General features: G+C 38.4%; 1 protein-coding gene across 3 annotated transcripts in view; it reads right to left on the minus strand.

The window, feature by feature from the left end:
- The window catches only part of shank2b (SH3 and multiple ankyrin repeat domains 2b), a 1055424-nt gene that overhangs the window by 33578 nt on the left and 1007369 nt on the right, over positions 1-14477 (minus strand). The gene's annotated exons all lie outside the window — the stretch shown is intronic.

Here is a 14477-nt window from a genome sequence, read left to right on the forward strand (position 1 = left end):
TGGTTTCTTTTTTTAATTTCTCCCTTTCTTATTCCATCCTCATAAACCACATTAACACTAGAATTACCAGAGTTTACGAAAAAACACGTAGATCACGGCCCTCCTTAAAACCGTTCTCACCTCTCCGCCACCGTCTTTTGTCCTGTAAATGTGCTGATTAAGATGAGCAGCAAGCAGCCGGCTATTTCATCCCCCACTGTCGTAGAACATTCACTAAGTTTTCCCAGCTCATGCCTTGTTTGATTATCTGGGAGTGACTCAATTGCTGGAGTTTTAGAGTGGAAATAATAGATCGTTATTTGGAACACATGCATTTCATGTGTGTTCCGTTTCTACAGTAATCTGTGTAAACACATTGTTAAAACAGAAACTTTGTCATATTTTAATAATAAATGTTACAAAAATGTAGGCCTAAACTATAGAATGTGTGAAGCCTGATTTCCAAAGATCAAATAAACACTTTCACAAAAGGTTCAAGAATGACATAACAGCTTCCGTGGCGTAGCACTATGATTTTACTCTGCAGTTGAGTCACTCCCAGATAATCAAATAAGGCATGAGCTGGGAAAACTTAGTGAACGTTCTGCGACGGTGGGGGATGGAATAGCCGGCTGCTTGCTGCTCGTCTTAATCGGCACATTTAGAAGGCAAAAGACAGTGGTGGAGAGGCGAGAATGGTTTTAAGGTGGGCCGGATCTACGAGTTTTTTTGTAGACTCTGGTAATTCTAGTGTTAAGAAACTCTTATTTTCACCTCCATAGCATATCCTGTGTTCACTCATTCCTCTCCCTTTCTAATGCTGAGAAACTTGTCCATGCTTTTATCACATCCTGCATCGATTATTGTAACTCCCTACTGGCAGGTGCCTCTTCTGTCATGTTCTATCATTGCTCCAGTTAATTCAAAACTCTGCTGCAAGAGTCCTAACACAGACCAGCAACAGCGAGCACATAACACCCATCCTGCTTCACCTCCACTGGCTCCCTGTGTCCTACAGGATTGAATATAAAATTCTATTAATAACCTATAAAGTTTTAAATATATACAGCACCAGAATACATCAGTGACCATCTCCATCACTATTCTCTTGTTCACCCACTAAAGTCCACCGATTCTGGTAATCTTGTTGTGCCCCACACTAACCTGCACTCTATAGGTGTAGAGCCTTCAGTTCTATAGTGCTCAGACATTGGAATGACCCTCCTAAATTAAATAATTAGATCAGCTGACTGGTTTCTTTTAAAAAAGATCTTAAAACTCATCTGTTCAGGAAGGCCTTTAACTTAACAATCTGACAATCAAATGCAGGCCCTTTTACTTACCTTGGGAGTTTACTGTTGGCATAGTTACCGCTTTTTACATTCCACCAGGTGCTAACACTGACGGAGCTCTATGTTACTTACTTGATACCATAGATTTGAAGCAAAACACTTATCTTGAAGCTGTTCATATAATAGCTGGTGATTTCAACCATATGGACTCCCTAAATTTCATCAACACAAAACACACTGGACAAGGCTTGCTCAAATATCAAGAATTGCTATTAAATGCCTCATTTAGGCCAGTCGAATCATTTACCTATAGTTTTGACTCTTGCATACACTCCCCTCAAAAGGAAAGGCCAACTCACCACAAACAGTGTTAAAGTATGGCCTTAATAACCATCTTTGCAGCTTCAGGATTGCTTTGAAAGGATCAGGACACATACACTGTACTCTGCTACATTAAAAACTGTGTTGACAATGTGATTGTTAGCAAACATATTCATGTGTACCCCAACCAGAAACCCTGCATGACGAAGGAGGTCAGATCTCCCCTCAAGTACCGCAATGCTGCCTTCAGGTCTGGCAACAAAGCCTTTTACAGCAACACCAGAGCCACCATAAAGAGGGTCATCAGAAAGGCTAAAATAGCCTACAATAGGAAGATTGAGGGCCACTTTACCAACAGTGACACATGGCGACTTTGACAAGGCATCACCAACCACAAAACCAGTAACCACATGGCTGTTGATGTGGACATCTCGATGGCAGAGGAACTGATTTATTTCTTTGATTGTTTTAAGGTGGAAACAGCAGAGACAGTCAAATCTAAATCCCAGCAGATAGCCCCCAGCAGTCCCACCTCACCCATGCCAACCCTCTACAACCAGGCCTTCATAGCATGATGTGAGACGGGTGCTCAGAGTGGTCAGCTGAAGAAAGGCCGTCAGTCCTGATGAAGTGACAGGACAGGTACTGAAAGAATGTGTGGATCAACTTTTTGGTGTCTTCACAAAGATCTTCAGTCTCTCTAAGTCCATCATTCCATCTTGCCTGAAGTCTACCACAATTATTCTACTGCCAAAAAAACCTGTCATCAGCAGTCTCAATGACTACTGTTCAGTGGCACTCCCTCCAGTTATTATAAAGTGCTTTGAATAACTGGTCCTACAAAACAAATCAATGCCACACTCCCAGTCATGATGGATCCACACCAGTATAGAGCAAACAGGCCCACAGAAGATGCAATCTTCACAGCCTTGCATACTGCACTTTCCCATCTTAAGCAGCAGGGGAGCTATAGGAGGATGCTCTTTATAGACTTCAGCTCGGCTTTTAACACAGTTATTCCAAATTGACTAGCTACAAAGCTTGCGGGCTTAGGAATAGGCTTAGGCTTCAAAATATGTCTGCCACTAGATCAAAGATTTTCTGTCTAACTGCCCTCATATGGTTAGATTAGGCCCCTACTTCTCCTCCATCCTCATACTCAACACCGGTATCCTAGAAAGATGTGTACTGAGCCATCTTCAATATATTTTCCATACCTATGACTGTGTACCTTATCAAGTACATGTTTACATTCTTTGCAAGTTATATTATTAATCTATTCCTATTATTGCACTTAATACATATGTGCATTATATCCGAAGTGCAATATTTAGTTATTCAATTGTATTGTATTATAATTTAATTATGTCCATCATATATGAATGGACCTTTAGTCAATTTCGTTGTACAAAGAGCAATGACAATAAAAGCTCTCTGAATCTGAATTCTGACCCTTCTTTCAGTTTACCTCTCTGTCCAGACGCTCAGGATAATTATGTGCGTGTTATATCACAAATTATGTTGTTCAGGCTCTTCTTCTAGTATTGAATTTAGTATTTAACTCTGTTTTATTATCTTTTATTTTATTTAATGCTTCGTATATTGTGTATTTATCTGTTTTAGTGTTCTATGCAGAAAAAAAATTGTATCCAATTTACATATACCTGCTGTTCTTTCTTAGACTCTGTAAAGCACCTTGAGTATGGGAAAGGTGATATAAATAAAATGTATGATTATTATTATTACTATTGTAAAGCTTAAAGGAATTATTAAGTTTCTGCAAAGAAGCAGGGGAACAGATGGAATTAGATATGGTTTTTAAAATTTATGGTTCAGAAAAAAAAAAAAAATCTAATCACACTGTAGTAATGTCAAATGAATATGCTAACGAGGAGCAGGTCATCACATAGTCTCATATTCCACTGAGACAGGACTTGCTGACTTGTTTTTCCTTTCTTCTCGGAGGTTTCGTTTAGCGGCTAAGTGAGTTTCTCTTTTGTCGTTGGTTTCACTTTGGCGAAAGAGTCGCTTTCTCTGAGTGTCATACTGTAGCCTCGCACTTCCGGGCCGGACGGAGAAATAGATATACTGTACAGATACTTTTAATTTTATTTAGGTGAATTATATTATATTAAACTACACTAGCTGTGGGGTGGCACGGTGGTGCAGTGGGTAGCGCTGCTGCCTCGGAGTTGGGAGACACGGGTTCGCTTCCCGGGTCCTCCCTGCATGGAGTTTGCATGTTTTCTCTGTCTGCGTGGGTTTCCTCCGGGTATTCCAGCTTCCTCCCACAGTCCAAAAACATGCAGGTTAGGTGCACTGGCATTTCTAAATTGTCCCTAGTGTGTGCTTGGTATGTAGGTGTGTGTGCCCTTTGGGGGGCTGGTGCCCTGCCTGGGTTTGTTTCCTGCCTTGCACCCTGTGTTGGGTGGGTTTGGCTCCGGCAGACCCCATGACCCTGTAGTTAGGATATAGCGGGTTAGATAATGAATGGATGGACGGACACTAGCTGTGTAAGCCTGTGCTGTAAAAAGCCTGGGCTCCTAGAAACCATGGATTCTGGCACTTCAATCAATCAATCATATCCATTGTGCATCAGTTGCTAAGCGAGGTTCTCTTTCCTCGGCAGTTTTCTTTTGCCGACGTGTTTACCTCCGTTGTCTATCAGCAGCTTTGAGAATTTCTCTCTCCTCGGTGGTTTTGTTTTGCCGATGTGCTTGCCTCGCTTGTGTATCAGCGGCTAAGTGAGCTTCTCTTTTTTCGGTGGTTTAACTTTGGCAACAGAGTCAATTTCTTTGAGCGTCATACTGTAGCCTTCCACTTCTGGGCCAGACAGACAGACACACACACTTACATGCGTAGATGTTTATATATAAGATACTGTATATCATGCAGACAGAGTTAAGAGGTTTAATTGTTTTTTGACCAAACATTACAATGTAAATGAGACTAACGTGGACACCTGATAAACAGAACTGCATAACTAAAGATTGAAAAAAATGATGCCTGGTCTGATGAATCTTGATTTCTGCTACAATATGTAGAAATCAGAATTTAAAGTGAAAATTTGTCATAAAAACATGAATCTATGCATTTACTCTAAATTATGTAAATGAACAGAGGCAGATGATGGTACTGTAGTGAGGTGAGGACTATTTTTGGCACCTATTAGCCCTCTTAATACCAAATGTTGGTAACCATGTGCATTACTTTATCACCCCAGGGTACCCTTTTTGAAATGGAAGCTTGTGTTAAGAATACTGTGTAGGGTCAGATCAGGATACTATATTGTACCTAGAATGCATGAACTCTGGAGTCCCACTGGACAAAAGCAGCATTTACTAAGATGCCTACATGTAAATCAATCTGATCGGCCAACTCGCCAGAGTGTACACAAACAGTCAGCCTGGGTAACAAGCTCAAACACCCCAAAAGCACAATAAGAGCTATATAATGCAATGTACAGTAAATTCACACACTCTGTAACGTAATTTTAGAGATAAGCATTGCAACAAAACAGAACTGAAAAAAAATACTGTATCTGTTACAGCAGGCATGATGAGAATATGCAATTCTAGTAAATAGCTGCTGGAGAGCGCATAATCACAAAATTTACTGTGATGCAGCAAGCCTGATAGCATAATACAAATTTAAACCCAAACACATCTAATATGTCATAAGGCCATACACCTGTGCCTAACAAAAAAAATCAAATTTACTTAAAAATGTCAAAAGTTGTTGTAGGAAACCACTTTCCTCTATGTGCTTGTGGTTCCCATGCAGCGTATCAGGAGAATGCAATAACTCAGATGCAATTGCCTGTCATATTTACTATACAACCAAATTAACTGCAGAAAGGTACCCTGGTCTAGTGTATTATCATCATGGGTATACATTGCAGTCTAGATTCAGAATGCAGCTAAAAGTGGAACAATTTATGATTTTTGGTTCATATTAATTCAAATTAATTTTGCAAGCAATTTAAATCCCCCATGACCATGTAGAAATATCTATCTTGACTGTACCTCACATGTGCAATATGAATCAAATACATTTGTCAGCCAGATATAAAAACATAAGAAATTTGACAAATGAGAGGAGATCATTCAGTCCATCAAGCCTGTTTCGTTTGTTAATAGCTAAGCTGTCTCATCCAGATTCCTACAGCTCTTTCAGTAAAGAGGTAATTCATGCCTTTAGTCCTAAATATATTTCCCTTTAATTTTCACTGGTGTTCTCTAATGTGTGATCCACTGTTCAGTTAAAGGAGTTCTGTTGGATCTACTTTATCAATGCCTTTAAGACTTTTGAAGCCCTGGATTAGATCCCAATGCCGTCTCCTCTGCTCAGAACTAAACAGGTTTAATTCTCTGACGTCCTTAAGTCCTGAGATGCACCTGGCTGCTCTCCTCCACACAGCTTCAAGTGCTGCTATGTCTTTCTTTTACTGTAATGTTCTGAACCACACAAAATACTCCAGATGTGTTCTCACTAGTGCATTATACAGTATGGTTCAAACAAAACTTGATTTACACTCATGGCCGAGATTATCGGCACCCCTGGTATTTTCCCAGAAAATACACAATTTCTTCCAGAAAATTGTTGCAATTACAAATGTTTTGGTATACGTTTATTTCCTTGATGTGCATTGGAACAACACAAAGAAACAGAGAAAAAAAGCCAAATCTGACATAATTTCACACAAAACTCAAAAACCGGGCTGGACAAAATTATTGGCACCCTCAACTTAATATTTGGTTGCACGCCCTTTGGAAAAAATAACTGAAATCAAGCGCTTCCTATAACCATCAACAAGCTTGTTACACCTCTCAAATGGAATTTCCGACCACTCTTCTTTTGCAAACTGCTCAAGGTCTCTCAGATTTGAAGGGCGCCTTCTCTCAACAGCAATTTTGAGATCCCTCCATAAGTGTTTAGATTTAGATTTAGATCCGGACTCAATGCTGGCCACTTCAGAACTCTCCAGCACTTTGTCTTTAACCATTTCTGGGTGCTTTTAGAGGTATGTTTGGGGTCATTGTCCTGCTGGAACACCCATGACCTCTGACACAGACCCAGCTTTCTGACACTGGGCCCTACATTGCGCCCCAATATCTTTTGGTAGTCTTCAGTTTTAATGATACCTTGCACACAGTCAAGGTATCAAGTGCCAGAGGCAGCAAAACATCCCCAAAACATCTTAGAACCTCCACCATGTTTGACTGTAGGTACTGTGTTCTTTTGTTCGTAGGCCTCATTCTGTTTTCTGTTAATAGTAGAATTATGAGCTTTACCAAAAAGCTATACTTTGGTCTCATCTGTCCACAAGACGTTCGCCCAGAAGGATTTTGGCTTCCTCAAGTACATTTTGGCAAACTCCAGTCTGGCTTTTTTATGTCTCTGTGTCAGCAGTGGGGTCCTCCTGGCTCTCCTGCTATAGCGTTTCATTTCGTTCAGATGTCGACAGATAGTTCGAGCTGAAACTGTTGCACCCTGAGTCTGCAGAACAGCTTGAATATGTTTTGAAGATGATTGGGGCTGTTTATCCACCATTCAGACTATCCTTCGTTGCAGTCTTTTATCAATTTTTCTCTTCCGTCCACGTCCAGGGAGATTAGCTACAGTGCCATGTGCTGTTAACTTCTTGATTATGTTGCGCACAGTGGACAAAGGAACATGAAGATCTCCGGAGGTAGACTTGTAGCCTTGAGATTGTTGATATTTTTCCACAATTTTCGTTCTCAAGTCCTCAGACAATTCTCTGCTCTTCTTTCTGTTCTCCATGCTTAGTGTGGCGCACTTAGACACACAACAGAAAAGTTGAGTCAACTTTTCTCCATTTTAACTGGCTTCAGGTGTGATCGCTATATTGCCAGCACCTGTTTCTTGCCACAGGTGAATTCAAATGAGCATCATATGCTTGAAATAAAACGATTTACCCACAATTTTGAAAAGGTGCCAATAATTTTGTCCGGCCCATTTTTGGAGTTCTGTGCGACATGATGTCAGATTTGGCTTTTTTTCTCTGTTGTTTTGTGTTTTGCCAATGTACATAAAGGGAATTAACGTGTATACCAAAACATTTGTAATTGCAACAATTTTCTAGGAGAAATGGTGCATTTTCAGGGAAAATTCCAGGGGTGCCGATAATCTCGGCCATGACTGTATATTAGGTATCTTATACAATATAACCTAACATTTTGTTTGTCTCCAGCTTGTATTATTAATTGACAATCCTTTTGCACTTTTCTCCATTAAACAACATTTCCCTAGTGTTTGCCCCGTTCTGAAGCTTGTCCAAGTCTCTCTTCTGTATCTGCAATTCCTCCATTTTTAGTATCATCTGCAAATTTCAGAAGTTTATCAACCATACCATGATCTATATTGACGTAGTATTTGTTGGGGAGTGTAAAAGGACATTTCCAGACAATTCCAAATCGAGCATTCAAATGCAGGTCACATTCAAGACACGTTGTCTGTGTTGGATTTAGTGACACATATGAATGTTGTCTAAATCAGATTTGACAAACTGTAATTCTGTGTGGTGTTTTGCTGTTAGTACCGTAATTCCATGGGAAAATGTGCTTTTGTCAGAAGGCAGAAGTAAGAAAAGTCAATAAGTAACGCCAAAGATGCAGAATGATTCAATCACAAATGATAGTATTTATTTTGTACAAGTTTAGTGCTAACTAGGATCTGTCATGCAGGCCACATAGATTTCTGTTGCGGGCCGCGTGTTTGACATGACTGGTATGGCAGGTACTGAATCACATATCTATGAGCTGCTTCTCGCAACTGAGAGGATGTGACAGATGCTTGTCAATTGGCCGACTAACCATTAGCATTACCTGGTAGGTAACCACCTAAATAATCAGATTGTACATAGATTATATATATATATATAATTTTTGGGTGGAGTATTTCTTAAGGAGAAAAGACAGACCAAACATTCAACGGTTTACCAAACTAATATTCAAACAATATAATCCATATTTTGGGAGGAGGGAAAACAGGAGCCACAGACAAGGTGAACAAGTCTAGGTGAACACGTCTATGTTCCAGCAGTTTCCCTGGGGTATGCAAATTCCTTATATAGGCCATCCTCAAATGGCAGCCCCATCAACTCAGCACCTGAACACCCTGTTCAACTTCCAGACACAGCAGCAATTGCCTTTAAATAGTCTGAAAGGTAAAGGTAAGTTGATGACAGGCCCAAGCAGTCTTGCACATACAGAGTTGCAGACAGCTGCTCTGGAGTTTTTGCTGAGTTAGACACAATTTTCTATTTGGAGAAACCCCTGGAGATTGTGTTGGAAAACTCTAAAGTACCCCTGCCTGAAGACGCAGCAATGAACTCTGAAATGCCTCCATAATTGACCTTCAAAATTCAGGCAAAATGCACCAAAGCCTCCTTAAAGCAATTTAGCAAGAGATTAGTACAAATGCAACATGCTCTCAAGAAAACAAATTAAATAGGTTTTGTGAACAAGCAAGTAACCTCAAGATTCCTGAAAGTACCAGAAAAAAAGAAAACAGATATTGGAAGAAGCAAGAATTCATTGTTAACAAAATGAAACAGACAACCACAGGTTCAATAGAGGCTGTGCAGTATGCACCTTCGGTAAATTACAGAAGAAGTAATTTATGACCAGTGGGCATGACCCTGATGAATTGGAACAGTCAAAAGGATCCTCTCTAAAAGAGTGTGTTATAATTACTATTGCTTATTGAAAGTCCAACAATTTTCAAAACAGAAAACCTCAACTTAAATAGAGTTATGTTCTTTATTGGTAAAATGTCTGTACAGTGGATGGTTTTTCAAGTATAATCTAATTTTGTTTATGTGCTCTAGTCTTACCTGTGTCTGGGCTCAAGGTTTTACCTTGTGAAACTGAAGGCAAAGAGAAATGAACAAGTATATACGATCAGACCAGCATGGTTATTTTGCACCTGGCATAAAAACTTTTTAACAAAGCCAGAAAGCTGCAGATTTTTTAAAGTATTTTGAACAAAAACACCTGTTTTGTTTCCAACTCCTTGCCGAATTTAACCTTGTTTTTCATTTTGTTCTCTAAGACCGCTTACTTGCTAGACAGTAAAGTCAGGAGAGGCAGCTTCCTCTAGGCCATGTCTGGTTATTGTTATGAACCTCTACATCTTGTTAATTAAGTATATTAAGAATTTGAAACATTTTTTGCATTGCTCTCTTGATAAGTACATTTCAATTACTTTATGTATCAATTACATTCAGAGCTCCAGGGTCTTCATTGTTAAGGAACAAAGCAGACATTTACTTTCTCTAAAACCACCACCGTTGTGTATTAAGGGTATCAAACATCTACTTGTGCTGTTAGGTAATGGAATCTAAGTCACTTGAGCAGTTCTGCAGTAAATGTTTTAAAAACACAAATGTGAGTGTTTTTTTAAAATATTTTATATATATTGATGAGATGTTAACCTGGGCAAATGTCTGACATTGATGTTTGAAAAATGGAATTAAACAATATTACTGTTATCCATGTTTGGTATGGAGCTAAAGATTTTCACAAGAGGTCAGAAGAAGGCAAACTTGCTGAAAAATGATTGTTCTCTCAAATGGAGAAGAGATATTCTTAACACGAAAGCAGAATAATCTCAAGACTTAAAAAAATAAAAACAATACAAAACATGTATGACACCAAGCATCAAATTATGACAGAATTAGAGAGTCACAGATTCTCACCTTGCATTAGAATATTTTAACAAATCACTTCATAAATAAACACTGGCAACATAAACTTTTTACACTGTATACTGTCGAAAACAAAATGCTGTGGTAAGTGTGAAGTGAATATGACGTATGTTGCTAAATCTTGTCTCTGCTCTGGCCTGTCTCTGTCCCTAAAGCAGTTTGGCTTATCCTGTGTTAATCAGACTGGCAGGATTCATCTTGTCCTCAAGGTTGCTCTCATTATTAAGTTGCTAAGCAACTGTTCAATTCATGGACAGAATGCACTAATGTATGAATCTAAAGAACCCTAATTTCTAAAAAGTGTTCATTTAATGCTTATACTCAGATTTGATTAATAAGGGGTTACAGAAGTAAAAATGGTTTTCTACGAGGGTATAAATACAGTCAGGTCCATAAGTATTTGGACTGTGAGTCAATTTTCCTAATTTCAGCTCTGTACACCACCACAATGGATTTGAACCAAAGCAATCGAGATGTGTTTAAAGTATAAATATTCTTAATTCAAGGGGTTTAACAAAAATATTGCATGAACTGTTTAGAAAAGACAGACATTTTTATACATTGACCCCCTATTTCCAGGGAATCAAAAGTAGATGGAAAAACTAACAATCATAAATATAAGGACCATTTTCAATGTTTGATTGAAAATCCTTTGCAGTCAATGGCTGCCTGAAGTCTGAAACCATGGCAATCTCCAAGTGCTGGGTTTCCATCCTAGTGATGCTTTGCTAGTCCTTGATCGTTGGACTTGCTGCCATCAGTTTTGTCTTTGGCGTCAGTTCAGTTGATTGACTTCCGCTTTGAAGAATATTCCAGTACTTTGTATTGAAAAGCACTTGGTTTGCTTTCACAGTATGTTTTGGCTCATTGTCCATCTGTACTGTGAAGTGTCATCCTATCGTTTTTGCAGCATGTGGCTGAATCTGAGCAGATAGTGTAGCCGTGTACACTTCAGAATTCATCCTGCTACTTCTGCCAGCAGTCATATCATCAATAACACTAGCGACTGACTTTCATTGGCAGTCACACATGACCATGACATAAAACTGCCTCCACCATGTTTCACAGATGATGTGGTATTCAGAGTATCATAAGCTGTTTCTTCTCTTCTTCATACTCTTCTCTTTCCAACATTCTGGTATATTTTGATCTTAACTTCCTTTGTCCATAGAAAATAGTTCCAGAACTGGACAGGCTTTTAAAAAAGTTTTCTGGCAAAGTCTAATCCTATGCTTGAGGTTCACCAGTGATTTGTACCTTGTGGTAAACCCTTCATCTTTACTCTCATGAGATCTTCTCTTGATTGTAGTTCTACCTCCCAGAGAGTCTTCTTGGTTTGGTTAAATATTGTGAAGTGGTTCTTCTTCACCAAGGACGGAATTCCACAATCATCCAAAGCACTTGTGTTCTGTGGTTGTCCAGGCCTTCTGGTGTTGCTGAGTTCACCAGTGTGTTCCTTCTTTTTAACAATATACCAAATGGTTGATTTGACCACTGGTGGGTTTGGTTTTGATTTTCTCATATTGAAAGTTCACAGTGACAGCTTTTAAATTCCAGACCTTTTACCTGCTTAATAGTTAATGAAATAATGAGGGTACTGCCTGGCTATGGAATGGCTTGTCATGGGGAAGGGGAGATGTGGGGAAATGGAGCTATGCAAAAAAATGGCTGTCATTCCTAAATGGCTTATATGATATTGGTTGTAAACCCCTTAAATTAAAGCTGAAAGTTTACACATAGATTTATTAGCAAAATCCTAATAGAACAAACTGCTGCTGTCGTCTTCAGTATCAGATCCCTCATTATGTAACTGTAACTCCTCAGATGGCTACAGTAAACTGACTTCTTTGAGGCTCTGCTGCTGCTCTACTGCATAACATTCAGATATTAAAAACTGTTCTACAGTGCTTACTACACACTACATAAAGTAGCAAAAAAAATGAAATCTCTGGAAACTGGCCTTTCCAAAATAATGAACTTTCTATGCACTACTCTCTGAAAATGCTTATTCAACATTTTAGCGTCTGGTGAAAAATAAAGCATGCAGTGACAAATCAGTCACTTAATAAGAAACTTGAGCAGATATGAACCAGTTTTCAACACAAGACTGTTGTGCATTAAAAACATCAATAACACAATGATGACAGGAATTTTCTGAAAAGCATCATCCGTTTTTTCTCTTTTATCTTTTTTAAATCAATGAAATTATATATATATTATATATAAATGTATGTCAAATAAATTGAGTTTATGCGTATTATGCAAACTTCACCATCCTGGCATTTTCAAAATTGTTTGTGTTGGTGTTTCCCTCCACAACCTATAAATGTTACGTTGATTAACAACTGCAAACTGAGCTGATATGAGTGAGTGTATGTGTGAGAAGGCCCTGTGGTGTTCCATCTTGCTAACATAGGCTCTCCTCAAACCTTGTAAGCTGCTTTATTGGTACATGACCAAAACTTAGATTGAGAAACATTCAAGAAAACCAGGACAACCTTAAAATATGGAAAAAGCTAGATAAAAGCAAAGAAAATATTATAAATATGAAAAGCTCCTGCTGACATACATGAAGCAATCTGCGAACATTCATTTAGGTTTAAGTTGACACGTATTTTATTCTCCAGGTGATGTGTTAAGGAAATTTAAAATGCAAATAAAATGGTAGGTTATATTGTAAAATCTGTTCAAAATAAATCAAGGGTGAATCACTAAAACACTGTGTGTAGCTTTGGTCACCAGGCTAGCAAAAAAGACCATATAGCACTAGAAATGGCAAGAGCAACCAAGTGAATCCCATTACCTTCTTCAAGATATCTTAATTGCCAGAAAAATGTTTGCATGCAAACAGCGAATCCTACACTTCAGGACACTTGTGGTAATTTATAGGGAGCACATTCAAGATATAATTCAGAGCACTTCTCACAAAGGGTTGCGAGAATTTTTAATTTAATTTATTTGAGGCAGGAACTTTGATGGCTCATAAAAAATGATCGGGAACAGATACTGGGTCAATTTAGATATTAGCCAACCAAACAAAGCTTGATGAACTGTGAAATACTTGTGAAACTTCTTATTTTTCTTATGTTCCGAACAGGCAAATCCATTTTGCCTCCCCACTTGAGGCAGGACCCCACTTCACAAAGTCCCAGTCCTATGACATACTTAGAGACAGAGCATATCCAAAACAAAACAAGCCCCCCAGCAGCGGCGCATGAGGAATAAAATTGAGATATCTATTGCCAATACAGTCCAATTACTATAAGCATAAAATCTAATCTTCAACATCTTCAGATAGTAAGATTGTAAAACCAGGGAATGGTGTTAAAAAGTGGCCCTGGATAAACATAATAAACCCTGATACAATAATAACAATAAACCAAGGGTGTGATATTGAACAGTCTCCTTTAGAAGAAGAAGAAGAAAAAAAAAGTTACTTTCATCCACAAATACATACATATACACAACAAAAAGTGGCCGTAAAGGGAAAAGGATGTATAATTACAGTACCAGTATCATTGCAAGCGGATCAGACATAAGATCTTCTTTGCCCTGCCATGACAGGATATAACTCACAATCGTATTTCAAAAAAGTGTCAGGATCAGTTTTCCTTAGCTCTTTTTCCGTTTCCTCCATAGTAATAAAGATGTAATGCTTGTCTTGAATATCCACTTCAGTTTGGCAGGGTAAAAAGAGGCTGTATCTGATCTCAGCCTTTAGTAAGCGCTGTTTAATATTGTAAAATGCAGCACGTTTAGCAGCTGTTGAGGGTGCGAAATATGGGAAAATACGAATGTGGTTATTATCGAATATAATCTCTTGTTTCTGTCTGAGAAGTGACATAGCAAACCTTTAGTTTAATTCAAAAATATTTATTGTTAACAAATTACCTGAAGCATGACACAATAAATTGTTGTAAAAATAATACTTATGATAAATGTTTTAATTAAATGTCTAACCCTTTATTAACTTTTAATTAATACATTCCATTGCTACTCACCAAACTTCAAAGTTAATTGAACCGGGGCAATGGGCACAAAGTATGACATGAAGGTCTGGAGAAATTCTAGTTTATCGGGAGTTTGTGAATTTAGCAGTGTTTTTTCTAGTTTTGTTTGTTACACTCCACTGGTATCCATTGAGAAAATAATTA

Source organism: Polypterus senegalus, chromosome 1 (assembly GCF_016835505.1).
Source record: "Polypterus senegalus isolate Bchr_013 chromosome 1, ASM1683550v1, whole genome shotgun sequence".
Lineage (NCBI taxonomy): Eukaryota > Metazoa > Chordata > Cladistia > Polypteriformes > Polypteridae > Polypterus > Polypterus senegalus.